This window comes from Heterodontus francisci, unplaced genomic scaffold, assembly GCF_036365525.1.
Source record: "Heterodontus francisci isolate sHetFra1 unplaced genomic scaffold, sHetFra1.hap1 HAP1_SCAFFOLD_330, whole genome shotgun sequence".
In the NCBI taxonomy this organism is placed as follows: domain Eukaryota; kingdom Metazoa; phylum Chordata; class Chondrichthyes; order Heterodontiformes; family Heterodontidae; genus Heterodontus; species Heterodontus francisci.
The window spans coordinates 79,550-90,258 of NW_027141448.1; the positions used below are offsets into that span (position 1 = coordinate 79,550).

General features: G+C 44.7%; 1 non-coding gene across 1 annotated transcript; it reads right to left on the reverse strand.

Moving 5' to 3' along the window:
- Nucleotides 1-2,124: 2,124 nt before the first annotated feature.
- trnal-uag (transfer RNA leucine (anticodon UAG)) lies at nucleotides 2,125-2,207 on the reverse strand. The gene has a single exon. It is a non-coding gene; the product is annotated as a tRNA-Leu (tRNA).
- Nucleotides 2,208-10,709: the final 8,502 nt, after the last annotated feature.

The window sequence follows — 10,709 nt, forward strand, 5'->3', positions numbered from 1 at the left end:
CGAGAGGCTGGAACCTGTGTAAAACCCCTCGGGCTGTTTGCACCAGAGAATGTTTGATGTGTAATGTAAATACTGTAAATATAACCTGTGCAGGCAGGGATAGTGAGATACCTCATGTACTTTATTGAAAGAAACTGATCTGTATTGTACCTTATGTAATATTAAAATTGAACTGCTTTGCAATGTAATTACACAAATTTTATGAATAAATTACATATTGTGCAAAAGAAAGCAGCTTTCCTGTCAATACGCATCTTGTCTCAGGGCACAACTTTCCTGTGATCTTGTCACGCCCAACTTCGCTCTATATCTTCTGACACACACACTTTACAGTCTGTCATTTCCAAAAACAAGCATTCTAAAATCAAAAGACCTTTTGTTTATTTCTCCTTTCTTTTCATTTCTCCTCTATTCTTCTCAATCACTCCCTTCAACAGTCCTATTCAGATCAAGGTGGAATGTGAATAGTGTCACAACTCACCTCTGACACTATTATTACCCTTCTCTTCTCTTGTCTTATTCAATGTGAATGTTTTATTCACCAGTCTGTTGCTGTTTTACACTCTTGCCATACCATCTGGTATTGCATCCATCTGAATTCTGTGCTTTCATGGCCTTACATATCTTTTCCTCTTCCGAATGATTTGTTTGCTTCAGTTCCATTCAACCAGGCTGGACCACAGGGAAGCTCAGAACAAAGAACAAAGAACAGTGCAGCACAGGAACAGGCCATTTGGCCCTCCAAGCCTGCGCTGATCTTGATGCCTGCCTAAGCTAACACCTTCTGCACTTCCGGGGCCCATATCCCTCTATTCCCTTCCTATTCATGTATTTGTCAAGATGTCTCTTAAACGTCGCTATCGTATCTGCTTCCACCACCTCCCCTGGCAGCAAGTTCCATGCACTCACCACCCTCTGTGCAAAAAACTTGCCTCGCACATCCCCTCTAAACTTTGCCCCTCGCACCTTAAACCTATGTCCCCTAGTAACTGACTCTTCCACCCTGGGAAAAAGCTTCTGACTATCCACTCTGTCCATGCCGCTCATAACTTTGTAAACCTCTATCATGTCGCCCCTTCACCTCCGTCGATCCAGTGAAAACAATCCGAGTTTTTCAAACCTCTCCTCATAGCTAATGCCCTCCAGACCAGGCAACATCCTGGTAAACCTCCTCTGTACCCTCTCCAAAGCCTCTATGTCCTTCTGGTAGTGTGGCGCCCAGAATTGCACGCAATATTCTAAGTGTGGCCTAACTAAAGTTCTGTACAGCTGCAACATGACCTGCCAATTTTTATACTCTATGCCCCGACCGATGAAGGCAAGCATGCCGTATGCCTTCTTGACTACCTTATCCACCTGCGTTGCCACTTTCAGTGACCTTTGCCTTGGACGGGTCCACGTCGATCCATTACATTCAGAATCACCTCCTTGAAATAACTCCATAGTACAACGACAGTAACCACACATAATCTGCTTCAAATACTCCTGCACATTTTATCTGTTCTGACTGTCAACACCTCCAGCTCTTTTGTTTAAGTGGAACCCATCAGGTTTGTTTAGGCTCCTTCTATTCTGAAAGCTGCAGCACTGGTTCAGGGAATTCAGCCCTGTTTCTCTACTCTAAAGGCTCAGCCATGCTTGAACTGCGTGGTATTTCGCTTTTATTGCAACGTTACAAGACCTCCAATCCTCTGGAAAACGATGGTCAGACCTTCCACTCTTTCTTCCCTGGCTTCTTTCAACAGCCTGGGGTACATTTCATCTGGTCCTGGTGATTTATCCACATTCAAGGATGCTCATTCCATTAAGACTTCCTCTCTCCTTAAGTTGTCACGTCCAATACTTCACACTCCTCCTCCTTCATAACAATATCTGCATCACCCTCTCATTTGAGAAGACAGTAATGTATTCATTAAGGATATTGGCAACATCTTCCACCCCGATACAAAGGTTACATTTTTGATCTTTTCTGTGCCCTGCTGTTTGCTCAGTTGCCTCTTACTCGAATGTTTTGATGCAACATCTTTGGGTCCATTGTTATTTTGTTTGTCTCTGTTCTTTCCTGCTCTTTCTTTGTTCTTCACCGCTGCTCCCAAACGCCTCCAGTGCAGTCAAAACGCAACGTGTCAGAAGTGGGATTTGAACCCACGCCTCCAATGGAGACTGCGACCTAAACGCAGCGCCTTAGACCGCTCGGCCATCCTGACCGCCTGCCGGGTGCTATCAATGCTAAGGAAATTATTCATTCTTTGTGAAAGTATTTGTGAGATTGTGGAAATGTCTGGAAGAGGAAAGACCAGCGGGAAAGCTCGGGCCAAGGCCAAGTCTCACTCCTCCCGGGCTGGACTGCAGTTCCCGGTGGGCCGTGTTCATAGGCTCCTGAGAAAGGGCAACTATGCTGAGCGTGTGGGTGCCGGAGACCCGGTCTATCTGGCTGCTGTGCTCGAGGATCTGACCGCTGAAATCCTCGAGCTGGCCGGCAACGCGGCCCGGGACAACAAGAAGACCCGCATCATCCCCAGACACCTGCAACTGCCCGTCCGCAACGACGAGGAGCTCAACAAGCTGCTGGGAGGGGTGACCATCGCTCAGGGCGGGGTGCTGCCTAATATCCAGGCCTTGCTGCTGCCCAAGAAAACCAGCGCTCAGAGCTCCCAGAAAAAGTAAAGCGGCCAAAATGTCATCTAATAACCCAATGGCTCTTTTCAGAGCCACCCACAGTCTCTGTGAAAGGGCTGGTTACTGTCAGGAGGGAGTCAGTGATGGAGTTATTGTCACAGTGGATTGACCTGTTTCACATCTGTCCAGCTGTGTTTTCAGTTCCCTCTCTGGATTTCGCTCTGTTTCTCTGCTCACACATCTCCCCCTCCAGTTAAGTGAAGAAGTGAAATACAGGGTATCAGAATCAACAATTTAATAAATCCCGCTGCCTTCGATTTGATAAATCCCGAGATTATCCCGGTACATTAACGGGAACTGGTTCGGAGCTGATGAATTAATTTAATAATGGAAGTGTCCGGGTTAATTCTCTGTTTTTTATTTGGACAGTTTGAATTGTGTTTTTTTTTTCTCTCTCTGGTGATCTGAGCGCCGCTTCTCAATGAGAATCTGCTCCCGGAACAGAGTAAATGCAGGAAGAAAGAGGCCATTCTCGGGCTGTGTGTTTCTCTCCTAACCTGATCTGTTTAGACCGCACTGTTCCCAGAGGACGGAATCAGTGAGAGTTGTGCACACACAGGAGCTGAGTCCATTGCAGCGCTTTAATATGTGCCTTCCCCCCGGCCCTCCCTCTTCTCCGGACACAAAGTTGTTTGTTCCCCCGGCGGCGGGGTAGAGTCGGGGATTCTCTCCCCGCAGTGTCAGTGTCTGCAGCCCCGGGGAACTGGCGGTTTCAGTCAGAGTGACCGAGCTACCTGACAGGACTCTCCCCCTGCATTTGTGAACTGAGACTACACCGAACACATCTCCAGTTAGAGTGAGGGCCGGACATCCTTCTGTTTCATTACAGAGAGTGGGGAAAGGGCTGGGTGGAGGGGATGTCAGCGAGTCACCAGGGATCCTGGATTTACTCCAAATCATTTCCATGTGGAATCTGCAGGCGGGGCCGGGCCAGGGATCATTTGATCAGGGGATCAGCTCTTTCCTGAGAGATGTGGGTGGCTCTGAGAAGAGCCTTTGTGTTCAGATGTTTACAAGTTTCCCGCCCTCTTTCACTTCTTTCCAGACCCTGCTTTCTGAGCCTTCGCTGCTTTCGGCTTGACCTTGCTCTTCCATGTCTGCACTTTCTTCAGCGCCTTTCCGCCCGCCGCACTCTTGCCTTTTTTGACCTTCTTCGCAGCAGACATTTTCTGAAGCGCTGCTTTCTTCACCGCCTTATTTGGCGTTGCCGCCGCCTTGCTACTCGTTTTCTTGGCTGTTCCTTTCTTTGTTGTCACTTTCTTGGCTGCTGGTTTCTTCACCAATGATTTCTTGTCTGCTGGTTTCTAACGAAGGATTCCTTGTCTGCTGGTTTCTTCACTAAAGATTTCTTGGCTGCTGATTTCTTCACTAAAGATTTCTTGTCTACTGGTGTCTTCACTAAAGATTTCTTAGCTGCTGGTTTCTTCACTAAAGATTTCTTGTCTACTGGTGTCTTCACTAAAGATTTCTTAGCTGCTGGTTTCTTCACTAAAGATTTCTTGTCTACTGGTGTCTTCACTAAAGATTTCTTAGCTGCTGGTTTCTTCACTAAAGATTTCTTGTCTGCTAGTTTCTTCATGAAAGATTTCTTGTCTTCTAGTTTCTTCATGAAAGATTTCTTGTCTGCTGATTTCTTCACTAAAGATTTCTTGTCTGCTGGTTTCTTCATGAAAGATTTCTTGTCTGCTGGTTTCTTCATGAAAGATTTCTTGTCTGCTAGTTTCTTCATGAAAGATTTCTTGTCTGCTAGTTTCTTCATGAAAGATTTCTTGTCTGCTGATTTCTTCACTAAAGATTGCTTGTCTGCTGGTTTCTTCACTAAAGATTTCTTGTCTGCTAGTTTCTTCATGAAAGGTTTCTTGTCTGCAGGTTCTTCATGAAAGATTTCTTGTCTGCTGGTTTCTTCAATAAAGATTTCTTGTCTGCTGGTTTCTTCATGAAAGATTTCTTGTCTACTGGTGTCTTCACTAAAGATTTCTTGGCTGCTGGCTTCTTCATGAAAGATTTCTTGTCTGCTAGTTTCTTCACTAAAGATTTCTTGTCTGCTGGTTTCTTCATGAAAGATTTCTTGTCTGCTAGTTTCTTCATGAAAGATTTCTTGTCTGCTGATTTCTTCACTAAAGATTTCTTAGCTGCTGGTTTCATCACTAAAGATTTCTTGTCTGCTAGTTTCTTCATGAAAGATTTCTTGTCTGCTATTTTCTTCATGAAAGATTTCTTGTCTGCTGATTTCTTCACTAAAGATTTCTTGTCTGCTGATTTCTTCACTAAAGATTTCTTGTCTGCTGGTTTCTTCATGAAAGATTTCTTGTCTACTGGTTTCTTCATGAAAGATTTCTTGTCTGCTGGTTTCTTTATGAAAGATTTCTTATCTACTGGTGTCTTCACTAAAGATTTCTTGGCTGCTGATTTCTTCACTAAAGATTTCTTGTCTACTGGTGTCTTCACTAAAGATTTCTTGGCTGCTGGTTTCTTCACTTAAGATTTCTTGTCTGCTGGTTTCTTCATGAAAGATTTCTTGTCTGCTAGTTTCTTCATGAATGATTTCTTGTCTGCTGGTGTCTTCGCTAAAGATTTCTTGGTTGCTGGTTTCTTCACTAAAGATTTCTTGTCTGCTGGTTTCTTCACTAAAGATATCTTGTCTGCTGGTTTCTTCACTAAAGATTTCTTAGCTGCTGGTTTCTTCACTAAAGATATCTTGTCTGCTGGTTTCTTCACTAAAGATTTCTTGTCTGCTGGTTTCTTCACTAAAGATTTCTTGTCTGCTAGTTTCTTCACCGTCTTTCCCACTTTTCCCTGGGTTTTCCTTCTTGCTGATTTTGAAGTAGCCGGAGGCTCCCTGTCCCTTGCTCTGCACCAGGGAGCCTTTGTTCACATTCCTCTTGATACTTTGCTTGATCTGGGTCCTGAGCTTCTCCACATCGACAGCGCTGCTACCCAGAGCCTTCTTTATGGCGGCCAGGGACATCCCCTTGCGATCGCTGAAAGCCGGCACAATCTTGAGGATCTGTTCGCCCAACGGGAGACCGGCTGGCTTGTTCCGGGGAGCCGCCTTCTTCTTCTTGGGGGTCTTGACTTGGGCGGCGGCGGCGGCTGGAGGAGCCGTTTGGGCGGCTGCACTATCGGTCATGTCCGGGACTCTGCACAAATTCTCTCTGTCAATGTGAACTGGGTCAGAAATGAAGCCGGTGATGGTGGCACAGAGCAACTTAAAGGCAGATAGAGGACGGGACGGAGACAAGCTGCTGTCAGCTCCCGGCTTCTGCTGTCTCTCTGTGTTTCTCTCTCCTCACAAACTCTCCAATTCCATTGAAATTCAGAGACTCCAGACTTCCAGACTAGATCTTTCCTGTCTCTCACTCCAGTATGTTTGCTGTTGAAAAGCTTTCACTCGGATTGAGGACTCCATTTTCCATTTCACCTGGTTTTATTGCTGCACTGACCGCCCTCTCTCACCCCTCGCTGACATGTTCTCTATTTTTCAACTGAAATCTTGAAGTAAAAAAAAAAATGATCCCAAATTCCCACTTTGGGGCTGAGCAGGGAGCAGGGCGGTTCTATGACTGGAAAATCATTTGATTTTACACAAGAATGACTCTGAAATCCGGCGATGAGAGCGGACCCACAAACACAGTGGCTTTAGACTAACCCGCCCTCCCCTTTAATACAATCTCTCTTCCACAATATTCACATCTGCATATTCACAGGACAAACTGTTCCCTGAATGTAGAGTTCCCAGGATAGGTTTTCCCCTCCGCTCGGTCTGTGCTGTGGATTCTCGGGGGTGAGTTGTATTTTCTCAGCTCAGTCAGTGTTAAACAGTCTGGGGCCGGCGCTCCGAATATTGTCTGTTAACCAGAGTCCGCTACAAGAGCCAATCACAGTTGTGACTTTTTTTATTCGTTCATGGGATTTGGGTGTGAGTCCAGAACCAGGGGTCATAATCTAAGGATACGGGGTAAACCTTTCAGGTTGTCCTTTCTCTCTCTGCCCCTCTCTCTCTGCCGACACCCACCCCCGGTCTCCTCTCTCCCTCTTACTCTCCTCTCTCTCTCTCCCTCTCTCTGACAGTTGCAGAGAGCGAGAACTCTCAGCTTTATGGTTAGTCTTTTTTTTTAAATCGCAGCCGTCAGTTTCACAGCTGAAAGGTGCTTTGAGCAGAGACAGCACTTCAGAAACTCGGACAAGCTCGGGTTTTTCTGGAGGGCTTTTAAATGAAATCAGAACTGCCGGAAAGCTCCGAACTTGTCCGAGGTTCTGAAACGTTGTCTCTGCTCTCAGGACCTGTCAGCTGTGAAACTGACGGCTGCGATTTGATTGAAAGTCAGACTGGTCTGGAAGAAGAAGCCAATGGGAAATTTCTCATCCCTGAAATTATCAGTCACGGACCAAACTGCTTTAACGTGGACACTGATGTCCATGTACAGACATGTTGCCAACCCCTGTTCTTCACACAGACTTACCAATCAACGCCAACAAATAATTTGACTTTTTTATTGAAGACTGACAATACTATATACAATTTACAGGAGAGGATCACAGGCACATCTTACCGGGGATCATCCCATCTCCTACTCTGTCACATACTGTATGACATCACTTCCTGAAGTGATGATGCACACACCAATTACCAATTCCTTGAAACAAAGAGTAGGCATAAATGGGCCATTTTCTCATTGGCAGGATGTGACTGGTGGAGTGCCACAAGGATCAGTGCTTGGGGTTCAATTATTTACTATCTATATTAATGACATGGAGGAGGGGGCAGAGTGTAATATATCCAAATTTGCTGATGATACAAAAATAGGTAGGGCATGTTGTCATGAAGACATAAGGAATCTGCAAGGGGATATAGATAGGTTGAGTGAGTGGGCAAAAACTTGTCAGATGTAGTTTAATGTAGGAAAGTTTGAGGTCATACACTTTGGTAGGAAGAATCAAAATGCAGACTATTATTTAAATAGACAGATACTCCAGAAAAGAGGGATCTGGGTGTTCTTGTGATTGAAACACAAAAAGTTAGCATGCAGGTGCAGCAAGTAATTAAGAGGGCAAATGGAATTTTGGCCTTTATTGCTAGGGGGTTGGAGTTTAAAAATAGGGAAGTCTTGTTAAAGCTGTACAGGGTGTTGGTGAGGCCACACCTGGAGTACTGTGGACAGTTTTGGTCCCTGTATTTAAGAAAGGATATATTGGCATTGGATACAGTCAAAAGAGATTCACTCGGCTGATTCCTGGGAGAAAGGGGTTGACTTATCAAGAATGGCTAACAAGTTAGGCCTTTATACATTAAAGTTTAGAAGAATAAGGGTGATCTTATTGAAATGTATAAGATTCTGAGGGGGCTTGACAGGGTAGATGTTTCCACTAGTGGGGGAATCTCAAACTAGGTGACATAGTTACAGAATAAGGGGACAGTCATTTAAAACTGAGATGCAAAGGAATTTCTTCTCTCAGAGGGTAGTGAATGTCTGGAATTCTCTACCCAGAGAGTTGTGGAGGCTAGATCACTGAAAGCATTTAAAGAGGAGGGAGATAGATTTTTGAAATATTGGGGAGTTGAGGGCTATGAGGAGCTGGCACGAAAGAGGAGTTGAGGTCTGGGGCAAATCATCCCTGATCTTATTAAATGGTGGGGCAGGCTTTGGGGACTGAATGGCCTACTCCTGCTCCTATTTCTTATGTTCTGATAAGGGGGCTACAAAGAGATGTAGATCGGTTAAGTGAGTGGGCAACAACCTGGCAAATGGAGTAAAATGTGGGAAAGTGTGAAATTGTCCACTTTGGCAGGAAGAATAAAAAAGAAGCATATTATCGAAATGGTGAGAGATTGCAGAGCCCTGAGATGCAGAGGGATCTAGGTGGCCTCGTGTATGAATCGCACAAGGTTAGTATGCAGGTACAGCACGTAATTAGGAAAGCTAATAGAATGCTCGTGTTTATCGCGAGGGGAATTGAATACAAAAGTAGGGAGGTTATGCTTCAGCTATACAGGGCATTGGTAAGACCACATCTGGAGTACTGTCTACAGAACTGGTCTCCTTATTTAAGGAAGGATGTGAATGCGTTGGAGGCAGTTCAGAGAAGGTTTCCTGGACAAATACCTGGAATGGTGGGCTGTCTTACAAGGAAAAATTGGACAGGCTTGGCTTGTATCCACCAGATTTTAGAAGAGTATGAGGCAACTTGATTGAAACACATAAGATCCTGAGGGTCTTGACAGGGTGGATGTAGAAAGGATGTTTCCCCTTGTGGGAGAATCTAAAATTAGGGGTCACTGTTTAAAAATATGGGGTCGCCCATTTAAGACAGAGATGAGAAGAATGTTTTTCTCTTAGAGGGTTGTGAGTCTTTGCAGTTCTCTTCCTCAAAACGCAGTGGAAGCAGAGTCTTTGAATATTTTTAAGGTAGATGTAGATAGATTCTTGATAAGCAAGGGGGTGGTCAGGGGTAGCTGGAAATGTGGGTCATCAGTTCAGCTATGAAATTATTGAATGGCGGAGCAGGCTTGAAGGGCCGAGTGGCCTTCTCCTGCTCCTAATTCATATGTTCGTATGCTTGTATGTTTGTATAAAGCCCAAGATGCCATATATTTTACTGCTACTCTCTGAATATGCCCTGCTACCTGCAAAGATCGATGCACATGCATCCCCAGGTCCCTCTGTCCTTGAACACTCTTTAGAACTGTGCCATTAAGCATACATTGCCTCTCCCTATTCCTTCTGTCAAAATGCATCACCTCACACTGAACAGTATTAAATTCCATCCGTCACCTCTCTGCTCATTCTGCTAGGCTATCTATGTCCTATTGCAGGCGGTTCATATCATCCTCACTGTTTGCCTCACCTCCAAGTTTGGTATTGTCAGCAAATTTTGAGATTCTGTTCCGTATTCCAAGATCCACATATTTTATACATAGCAAGAAAAGCAGTGATCCCAGCACTGACCCTCGGGGAACACCACTGTCGACCATCCCCTAGTCTGAAAAGAAACCATTTACTACAACTTGCTTGTTTCTGCCCTTAATCCAATTTTTTAACCAATTGGACACTGACCCTCCTATTCCATGAGCCTCAATTTTGTTAACCAGGCTTTTATGTGATACCTTATCAAATGCTTTCGTAAAATCCATAGAAACAACATCCACTGCATTTCCTTCATCAGACCTCTCTGCTCCTTCATCAAAAATTTCAATTAGATTAGTGAAGCATGATCTGCCTTTTACAAATCCATGCTGGATATCCTTAATTAACTCAAACCTCTCTAAATGTCCATTGATATTTTCCCTGATTATCATTTCTGAAACCTTACCCAGCATTGATGTTAAATTAACTGACATGGAGTTGCTTGGACTGTCCTTACACCCTTTCTTGAATAAGGGTGTCATTTGCCACTCTCCAATCCCCTTATCCAGGGAAGATTGGAAGATTATGGCAAGCCCTTCCTGGAGGAGTCTGGACATGCAAGGACTCAACTACCAGCAAGCGTATAAAGCAAGACCCAGGCTCAGGGCCTTCAGTTACCCCTGGAGGGGAGTCGGAGAGGCAGTGAGTGGATCCTGTGAGGAACCACAGTTCAGGAAAGATGAGAAGTTCATTGTGAAGGGACAGAGGAGATTAAGTTCAAGGTTTACCAGCTTATAAGCAAGTGCAGAGACAAGGAACGGTGCTGGGGCAAATAATAGGAAGCTGTGATCGGTTGGAAGGCAGGAGTGATTAAATGAAAGAAGAGATGATGGTGCAAGGCAAAAGTCAGGGAAACAACAAGTAACATTTGGCCAGCACAGATACCAGGAGTGGGGTTTGAACACACACAGACATATATTCATTGGATTTTAAGTCCAGCACCTTAACCACTCAGCCCTCCTGGTTCATTAACCCGTTGCTGAAAATGAAATTTAATGTGATCCGGGTGACATCTGGCCTTTTACAATATACAATTATGACTCCTCTCCCATGCTAAATTGGACCCTTCATTACTTATGTACCTCAATTGGATCACCCCTCAGTCTAGGTTTCTCTAAGGTGTAG